The sequence below is a fragment of the Pholcus phalangioides genome, unplaced genomic scaffold, assembly GCF_987345545.1.
Source record: "Pholcus phalangioides strain wild (caught in Gottingen) unplaced genomic scaffold, Ppha-v1.0 ptg000016l_1, whole genome shotgun sequence".
NCBI classification, from domain to species: domain Eukaryota; kingdom Metazoa; phylum Arthropoda; class Arachnida; order Araneae; family Pholcidae; genus Pholcus; species Pholcus phalangioides.
In genome coordinates this window covers 7,836,870-7,847,769 of record NW_028301609.1, presented here as the reverse complement: position 1 = coordinate 7,847,769, position 10,900 = coordinate 7,836,870, and the positions used below count along the sequence as shown (strand labels likewise).

The following is a 10,900-nucleotide window of genomic DNA, read 5'->3' as shown; positions in this document are numbered from 1 at the left end:
AATAATTTATGAGTTGAAAAATAATGTCAATCTTTGACTTCAATAAAAATTAAATATTCAAGTAGGCTTCGTGTAAAATACGGGAAAAACCGGGACACTTTTGCCAAAAAGTCGGGACGACCATAAAAACAGAAAATACCGGACTGTACCGGGACGTATGGTCACTTTAATTATAATGATCATATTTTCCTTAGAAACGTGCGGGAGCTTGAGATCTCAAATACGGAAAAACACGAATAATTGCCAATTGTCACCAAAAATGACTTTTGTCAATGGCGAACAAAGCCGCTAATTATGACACAGATGTCTCGGAAACATTACCGAACGGCAGAAAATGGAGAGCTGATTCAACGAAATACAAGGCCGGACGTGTGGACATCCGACATCCATTGCGCTACTCCTATCTAATCTAGTAGGATCACTCTTGATATAGTTGTGGATGTGCACAGGGGATGGTCATAGTAGCCCCAAAAGCCCTGTATAATTATTATTGTATTGTTTGTAGTTGTGGTTGTGCACGTTTTTTAAACGGATTCGGCTGTTGCGACTGATGATTGTATTGTCTTTCGTTTTGTGGAGTTTCTGCGGTAATTAGAATATTTTGTGCTATTTCTTGTTTCATAAACAAAAATTAACTAATTAGAATATAATTCTATTCAAATATTAGTTAGTATCGAGTAAGTAAATTCTAATAAATAAACTTGCGAGTCTTTGGCAATGTGAAGCCAAAATTTTGAATCTTTTTATCCAGTATTACACACTGTCGGAATATAATTTACTGATAAATCATTTGTATTTCTAAAGCCGGGATTACACTATTTTTTTTGAAAGTTTGATAAAAGTTATTTTATAAAATTTGAGAAATGCTACCGGTGAAATCATTTGTTGCATTTTCTTTCTAGAATGTGACCAATAATCTTATTGGTGACATTTTTCAAGTTTTATAAATTCTTTTCTCAAACTTTTACAGTGTAATCTTGGCCTGTGTAACAGTGAGATTAGTTAATTTGAGCTTGTTTGGATAATTAATGATGTGATAGCCGAGTCGTGCTACAAATGTGAGTTGGTGAAACTTGGTTTCGTTCATCAAACATGAGCATGTGTCATCATGCTTGATTCCGTAAGCGAGGTTGCCCCTTGTCTACAGAGGATTTGGAAGAGCTTCCAAATTCCCTGTAGATTCCCGATCAATTATTGTTTTGGAATTTGAGGTCCTTTTGCATGCCTATACATAGATCAACTTTGAAATTTGAAGAAAAAATTTTTTTCGTTTTTCACGATGTTCAATAAGTGGAACATTGGCACTTGGGAAGAGGTGAAAGCGGAAAGTGGTATCGTCTATATTCTAACGATTATTTATTACTGGAGTACAGTTATTGTACTAAATTTTCTATTTTCTACTAAAAATTCAAATTCGTAACACATACTGGCTTTTTTAACATAAAAATGCGTGCAGGAAATTCGAAATGTTCTGTAATGGCAGTGATAAAAGAAAGAAAACATATATTTGATAGACCTATTTGTCGCATTGGACGCATTTTTGGCAAACCGCACTCCGTCCTTGCGTCGCAGACAATATAATGGCCATCAGATGATCTTTTTTTTTCCTCAGTGGACAACGCGAGCCTGGATAAATAATTAATCCCTCCTTTGATAATAGAAGGTTCAGTGTCAATTTGCTTTGGAATTCCAAATGTGAAATACGATACGCTTCTCACAACTCTCAATGAACTATCCAAGGGGAGGCAGCTTTGGTATAAGGGACAGGTTGGCTATTTTCAGCGACTTCTTGTGGTGCCAAACATGTCCGACAACCCCATTAAAAGTCACCAAGGCCGTTAGACACATTACGGGCACTGAAAAAAAAAATCGCCTGCACAGAAAACAATATGAAAAATATCATGAAACACAAGAAATGAAAACAAATAAGAGCTGGATTGAGCGGGCATAAAAATGCTAAAACCAACAAGCATAATTGTAATAAAAATATAAATTAAAACCCAGACTCTCTTTCCGGGAATCCAAGTTCTTATAAATAAACAACAGTCCTGCATGTTGTATAAATAAATATATTCTATGTATTATAAATGAAAACCAGGACTCGCTTTCCGGGTATCCAGGTTCTTATAAATAAAATAAATAAAAATGATACGGGACATCCTGTATGCAGAAAAGAATAAATATTGGAAAATATTAAAGGTGCAACCTGAGAGATATCCGGTTCCAGATATCCAATAATTAATCCAACCCACACACTACATTATATATACGGAAGGAAGAGAAAATGATCCCAACAGTTTTTCAAATCATTCAAAACACTGCGGCTATAAGGTGATGTCATTTGGAAGAGAAAATATAGAGAGAGAAAGAATGGAAAGGGAGAAGACCCTTTGAAAATGGCAGTTGGAAGTTTCAAAAGATGCACTAGAAACAATGGAAAACAGCCACCAGCGCCATCTCGCTGTATTTTTTTAACAGAAAAAACATTCTAGAACAACGTCAACACATTCATGTGACATTTTTTGCAAAAATTCATACAGGAGGTACGAAGCGAATAGACATCTATCCGTCAATCATTACCATTTTGCTAAAGCTTTTTTTTCCATTTTTGCTTTTTTGCTGAATTATTTATCTAGCTTAAACACTGCAAATGCGTTTAACACCATTAAAAACAATTTAAAAAAATCAGTGTTGAAACGCAACCACGAGCAGAATATGCATCAGTACCACCGTGTGATGAAAGTGAAATGAAATTCCACAAAGTTTAACGATACATCAATGTGGAAAACGTTTTGTCCAATTGCCCCCAAAGCAGAATGTTTCGTATTTTTGTGCAACGAGTCCTTGGCTGGCTGGAAATGTTCTTTGGTAAAAATCCCCATAATAGTGTTTTCTGCACTGTTTTTTTTTGCAAAATTCTTTCAGGTTTTGCAATAGCACTAATTGTTCTGTAATGTATATCACAGATTTTTATATATTCTGCTTTGAGGCCAATCGCTAATGTATGTATATGCGAATATTCAAATGACTTATAAAAGTGAGCGTGAAAAATTGCTACAGCTATAACCATGGATGTGATTTTGCTTTTATTTTGTCATGAAAGCTCATTCCCCCCTCACCCCCAATTTATAAATAATAGAAAATGAATGATAATGTTCATAAATGAACAGCTTTCAGCAACGCAAATGGCGTGTTAGAATATTTGTGAATCAATGAGTGATATCCAGGCTCCGCTTTGCGAGCCGTTATTATTGTTATCTTGATGCATCAGAAAACTCTGCTAGACGGATGGGACAAATTTTTTGCTACTTTTGTATTCTATTTCCATGACGTTTTCCCAAGAAATTCTGATCAAATCCAAGAAATGTTCATCTGCTTTATCTATACCTAACAGAGTATAAAAAAAATCTTTTTTTTTTAATCAGCTGAGTGCTTATTAGTTAAAACAAATCTTGTTAATCCTAAATAGAGTCCAGAAGTTTAGGCACAGAAATATTAAAAATATATTAGCAAACAGCGCTAAAAATTCCAGAAATAAGCACTAAAAAAATACATTTATAATTAGTGGAAAGATAAAGTTTTGACTGTCCGAAAACTGGTTAAAAAATTGGTTGTACTTACTCCGTCTACTGTTTCAATTATGGCTTATGATAACTGCATTTTTAAAATAAAATTGATTCCATGCCAAAAATAAAGTGTTCATGTTCCCTCGGGATTACCAGACGCTGAGAGCCTGTAGAGGAAATGATCATGAAGCTCTTTTGAGTTCTGATTCTCATTTATTTGTTGCGTTATTTGGAAAATTCATTTATGGTGCAGATTTCTCGATTTCACTTAATGTGAAAGGGTCATTCAGCATCAACTAAATGAAAAGCTATTGACAAGATTGTTTCTTGCACAGTTGATGGGTGCATTTTTTGTTATGTGCTTCTGACTTGAATGATGTTGCTCCATAATTTACTCATTTTTATTCTTTCACAATTTTGGTTTTAAAAAAAATATCAAATTATCTAGATCTTTTCACTTTTTGTATTAAAATTTCAAGTCCAATGGTATTGTGTGGCTCTGCTGGGTCTCATTGAACTTCTGTCACCAGATTTTTCCGTCACGCTGACCTTTCTGGGTCTTCGTTGAGGGCTTGAAGATGGGTAAAAACTCACCGAAACGCTGATTTGAGAACAAAGAAACTCCTTTATTTACATTAACTAGAAGTCTTGTTAAAACTACAGCAACCTTCCAAACATACATCTTCTACCTTTGAATTCTACTGTCCGAGTCCATTATAAATCTAGCTCTTCTATTTTTAACAATCGCATGACTTGTTAGAATAGCCTCTTCAAATTGCTACCCTTCGTAACAGTTGTGTTGATTCAACATCTATTGTTTTAAATGAGCGATTAGAGCATAGAATTCATTCAAGGCTTTATACATAAACAAAACTAATTTCTCTCTTTCATGAGGGGAACCCTAGTGCCCCACTTTAATGTATTGCAAATACTTAGTGGAGTAATATCTTAAGTTTAGCACCCTATATTTTTCTTCAATTTTTTGCCGCGCACAAAATCTAGAAACAGGACAGCTATCTTTTTGCATTGTAACCAAGGTAGAGATGTAAAATTTTGGAGAATAATCTTTAGACGAATATTCTCAAGAGTAGGCTGGAGAATATTCTCTGGAATATACTTTCATAAATTACTGGGGGGGGGGGGGGGGATATTCTTATTGAAAATAATAAGAATTCTCAAATTATTAGTAAGTCCTTTTAGAAAATATTCTTAAATATTCTCCTTGATGAAAACATTCTTCAGTTATAGAGAGAGTATTCTCGAGAATATTTGTAATAACATGTATTATAATAATCTATATAAATAATGTAAAAAATATAAATATAAAAAATACATAAATGTAAATATAAAAAATTATTTTTGATAACAGTATTCTCTAGTAATTTATAATAGTAGTCCTTTATGTCCCCCATCTCTCTTCCCATCAAAAAGATGGGAATATTAAGTTTCTAGCATGGTTGGCAGATTTTTGACACATGGCAGTTTTTGATTGTTTAAACTGTCACGTCAAAATCCTCAAATGAAAATTCCCATTGGAAATACGCACGTTAATTGCATTTAATGTTTAAAGTGACTGTTAGGCCTATACAAAGAATAAACATTTAATATGATTGCAAAATAAGTTTCTGCTCTCTACAGAATTATTTTGGACAATGTATGTTTTTTTCTTATAAAATATACAATTTGAATAAAGCATAGCATAAGATCTCTGTGAATCTCTGGATTTCTGAATTCCAAAAGTTGTCACGTCTGGGAATTATTCAATAAAATTGGAATTAGATCTGGGGAAGTTGATGTTTTTAAGTCGCTGCTAAAAAGATTAAGAACCTCTGATTTAAATTTGTTAGTATAAATTTGACTTCAACACACTAGAAAAAAAAAAACTTTAAAAGGGATTTAGGGTTGTGGAAAAAAACTTCCATTATCTGAATGTCTGAAGGTTAACAATGATGCTGTTTAAAAAGAAGCACCCTATTCATTAGATCTAACCAACTCTGCATTCATAGCAGGTGTTCAGTGGACTGTGCTGCACTTCTTCATGGCAAGATCACAAAAGATGTCCAAGATCAAGTGATCAAAATACCAAGTAAAAGGGGTGTTTCGTGTTATATGAGATTATCGCCGATTTCATTTAAAATCAAAAACCATTGAATATCATGAATGATATCCAACTAAAAACGTATTGCTATTCGCACTTTTAATTTTATTGCTGTCATAGCATGACGTGCAACGGAATGTTTTACATGGGTAAGAATACGTGTATAGAGTTGTAAAATTTTTTAAAAAATTATGCTTCAATTTATTTTTTGTATTATGAACTGCTTATGCTCGACAACATCAATTTGGTAGACTGAAGTGATTTTTTGAGGATATGAATACAACCGAGAGAAATTTATCAAGAATTTCTTAAAAGTATCTGAAATGAAACCCTACAAAATATTATCATAATTCCAAAAAAGTGCAGTGAAACTTCGATATAACGATACTCAGTGGATCAAGGAAAAAATATCATTGTAGAGGGATTATCGTTATATTGGGAGGCAGCAGTTTAACATTAGAATATAGACATTTTTAAACAAGATTTGAAGAGATATCGTTGTATAGGCTAAGGATTTATCGTTATATCCAGGGTTGGAAAAAAAATACTTTTTTTTTTTTGGTTTAAACCGGTTTTTTTTGTTTAACATTAAAAACAATAAAATTTCTGAAAAATTTTCAAACATTCAAACTTCTAACAATTAAAATAAAATGTTTATTAATGTAATTAATACTATTCCCATATTAATTAATAAATATTTCTTACATTTTAACAAAAACCAACTTTTGCAATTTAATTATTTTTTGCTTAACTCAATGGACTACTTCGTGTTTGAAAATTCTTTTAATGTTATTATTAATCGTATAATATAAAGATGTTTTCTCCAGTTACTTTCAGTATGTTTAATTAGGAAGCTATTTTGCAAAAACTATAATAAAAATGAGTGAATATAATGTATTTAATGAAGCATAAATAATGCAGATTAATTAACCATGATTTATGATATACAGGGTGATTATAATTAAGGATCTGATTTCAAAACACTGTAAAAAAAGAACGATTGTCAGAATGACTTGAAAATTGACATGAATATTCCTGAAGAAATGGAATTTTATTAAGTAAGGGGGGGGGGGAAATCCACCGTGTTCACCTATGTTGTCCACCGTGTTCTGCCTATGAGGTGAAAGCACAAAAATTCTTCTTCAACAACAGATCAGAGTATGCCATGGTCACGATGTGGATGCGCTTGCAATTCACCTTTATTAAACCAAACGCACCCGTACGTTAATATTCCTGAGAAACTTTTAATATATAGGGGGATACGCTGAAGCTTGCAATTCACCAAAGTTTGCGATCTGTCCACTGTTCATAACATTTTGAGATACCCCCACAGCCAGAAGTTACAAGGGTTAAGGTCTAAGTCAAGTGAACTGACGGCCAGCCAGGTGTCGTGCCATCCTGTTATTGTCAAAATGGATCTTCAGCAGCTGCTTTGCTGGTATTGCAATGTGCATCTTGATAAAAGTTGTTCTATCCACACACTGATGCTGTGGAAGTGCCGAAATGATGTGGTTGCACAAAATAGATTGTACTGCTGGCCAAGTACAGCATCATCTACTTGCACTTTTTTTGTCTTTTGCGAAAGAAATTTCCATTGCTTCAGATGTATCCATGCAAATTTTCAAGTCATTCTGACCAGTAGTTCTTATTGTATAGTTTTGGAATCAAAACTTTAATTATAATTACTCTATATATAGCTGATTATTTTTCATAAATCTGTTACTACTATACAGTAGAACCTTGATTAACTGGGCTTAACCATGAAAGTATAAAAAAAATTACATTTAGATGTGTGATACAATCCTTATTCATGAATTTGCTAAAGATATATAGAGTATTAGAATGTAGCCAAAGGTTAGAAAATGTGATAAGAATGAGAAATTTTGGCTTCTGCATATAACTTTAAATAACTAAGATACTTTATATGAAAAAAAAAAAAATATATATATATATATATTCTGGCCACTTTTATGAGACTTTTTGAAAAAAAACCACTTATAAAATCTTATGTCATTTAAAGATATACCATCAAAATGTACCCCAGGAATATAAAATGTGGTAAAAATTAAAAATTTTGGCTAATAATGATATTTTTCAAGGAAAAAATTATATTTAGGCCACTTTTAATTTGATTTTTAAAAAAACCAAGGTTTAAACCAAATATTTGGTTCAAACCCTTGTTATATCAAAAATCATTGTGGTGAGGTTTCAGTGTAATAATTTTGTAATTCTTTTCATCTATTTTTCTGGCTGATAATATTGAAAAAACATCGGCTACACACACCGTGTTAATAATTGATGGGAGGGAAAAAAGTCTGATTTTTTTTTTCTTGTTTCGGTAAAATTATATTAAGTATATATTCGATTAAATTCAGAAAATGTGGTTGAGCTAATTACAGCAATTAAAGTCAAATGAAAGCCGAATCGAAAAAAAAATTTTAAATTAACGGCCACAGAAATTTTATTTCTCAATTTCTTATCAATTGCATAAAAAATTACCATAAATTAGTAACCATTAATTTCAATTAATAATTATTGAAATTATTTTTAAAAATGAATAATCCACATAGTAATATAATAAGCTTTTGAAATCTATATTTTTTCCGTGTAAACATCGGCAGGGAAAGAACTTTGGCCCGGAACATGGAATGTTGTGCTTCCCCAAAAGTCTGCACGCCACATAAAAGTGTATGGATGTCGCCACACGCTTCCCTTTGCGCACACAATTCTGAACTGGGCCTTACATTTTAGTCCGCTCTCTTTCCTGCACGGTCTTTTTTTAACAACACTCTTGAACGTCGCCTTCCTAACTGCCCTCCAATTCTTCGCTCAAGAACATTCCGCTCCAGGCGTGCAGGAAAATCGTACTTGTAAAAGGGCCTTTAGTCTTGTATTAATCTAATTTCTCGTACTTCTCTCGATCAAATTGGTCACTCTAATCATAAATAAAATTGTCATGCACAGTACTTGATTGCCTCTGATTGTATTTTTCATCAAAAATGTCAAAAACATCAAGTTCAGCTGTAAAGACACTGCGGTTATAACGACAAAATTTAGTGGAATTTTCATTGTCGTTATAACTAAATTTCACTGTATTAACTAAGTACTGATAGGGGAGCAGAAATCTAAATGTATGACAACCTGTCTTTATAAATGACAGTGTACAAACCATTTCCGAGACTTAATCATTTTTTTAAATAAAATTTCAGATCACTCAAGTAGTAATTTTAATTTTTTTTCCTAGTTAATTCTCTGTCATATAGTATTTCTTAATTTGTTTCAGGTAGTACCTAATTTTTTTTTTAAATCGGTTGTTTGTAGCAAAACCTCACAATCTGGCTGTCCCAGCTTCAAAAAGTGTTAGAGACTTGGTACAAATCTGGATTTTATTTATTTTTTCGAAAAATTGGAATCATGTTTTATATATGTGCCATAGATGAATAAAACTGACAATAAAATTAAAAAAAAAAAAATTCTTATGGAAAAATTATTTTTTTTGTTTGTATTTTGAAATGTCCACTTTGTTACGGTCATTTGGGAAATACATTTTTATACCAGATTAAATCTGATAACACTTTTGAGCTCATTGAAAGGTTTACTTTTAATGCTTGATTAACTTTTTTTGAATTTGAATTTTGAAAACTAAAGATTCATATTATTACCAGATTTTTCACTGGAATATACTGTGATTTTTTTTCTTTCATCTATATTAACATCAAGTGATAGTGCATGGAGATATGCTTCAAAATATAATAAAAGTTTTTATTAATCATTTAAATTTTTAATGAAAAAATATAGGCTCATTTGTCCACTGTTACATCTTCCTAAAACTCGTGCGAGGTAAACTATGATTTAAAGTAAAGTTTTCTTAGTTAAGAGGTTTTGAAGTTATAAGTTAAATTTAATAAGCTATCTATTCAATTTAAACCCTTTACCACATTCTCCATCATGTTATTTTTTTCAATTAAACACCAAAGTTGAGTAGTACAGATCATCAGAATCACTGCCGCCGAGGGGGGGGGGGGGCACAGGAGGAATCACTGATCACATTTTTAAGAAATAAAAGTAGTTGCATAGTCTGTTTATAGAATATTTGAAGTATCTTGCTCTCAGTTAAACATTTCTGTGCACTCTGTTATGGGAAGCATTTTTGCAGTTCACAGGCAATAAATCGGTCACAAAACCCAAAAAATAATATTTATAAAATGCTAAACTTCAATTCATTGGCTATAATTTGAGATCAATTTCATTTTGAAAATTCCATTTTTTTTTTTTTTTCCATTTCAAAAATGTGGAATGTAGCCTACGTTTTTTTGGAAGGACACATGTACCAAATACTGTTGATTTCTATTTACTTGAGCTAAAGTTTAGACTTAGTATCTCTCAAACCACTGAAGTATTTGTCGTATAATTTATGCTATGTTAATTCTCTCCAATTAGAAAATTATCACTTGAATTTAGAGATGTGAAGTGAGATCCGCAGAATATTCTCAGAGAACAAGAATATTCTGAGAATGTTCTCCTGGATGTAAAAATTGGAGAATAATCAAGAATATTCATTTTTCTTTTAAATAATTTAAATTTTTTCACTAATTTTGTTTATATTATGAAATATAAATCAGTTTTCATCGCCTGAAACATTTATAACAAAACAATTTTTGGCATAATCACTTTAGTTAGAGAATATTCTCCTGGTCATGGGGAGAGGTTTTAAAAGTTTGGTTGTATCATAAGTGCCAATGCTTCCGATTTACCCGAAAGCCTTCTGGTTTTTAGCCCTATTAAAATCTTCCAGTCGGAAACCAAATTCTTCAGATTTTTTTGTAAATTTGTACACTTTCTGAAAATTCTCATTGTTTTGCAAAAATGAAAAATTCCTAAAGAAAATCTTTCAGTCCTTGCACTCATACACTGACCATGTTTCCTTGACAAAAATTGGGGAAGATTTAGATTTCAAAAAACGGGAAATCATCGATTTTTTGTTGCCAAATATGACACCAACAGTGAACTAGTCAATTATTGCTAGAATGGCAGGAAATGAAGAGTGACTGAAAATCACTGTGGATTAAAGGGAAAAGAATGAATGCAATTATTCCACACAAAGAAAATAAAGTTTTAGCATGACAAACTTGTGATAAATATTGATATTTACAGTCAAGTATGTACTATAATTTGTAAGTTGCATGTTAAAAACGGGATATCCAAAAAAAGAGCGGGTAGGTAATATGGTCACCTT

General features: G+C 32.0%; 1 protein-coding gene across 2 annotated transcripts in view; it reads left to right on the top strand.

Annotated features, from left to right (window-relative positions):
* Positions 1 to 473: 473 nt before the first annotated feature.
* Positions 474 to 10,900, top strand: part of LOC149074981 (uncharacterized) — a 31,620-nt gene continuing 21,193 nt past the window's right edge. Inside the window, exon 1 of one of the 2 annotated variants that reach the window (XM_089245946.1) lies at positions 474 to 587. The gene's annotated coding sequence lies outside the window, so the exon portion shown is untranslated. The remainder of the gene's footprint in view (positions 588 to 10,900) is intronic. The other variant, XM_089245947.1, reaches the window with a different exon arrangement.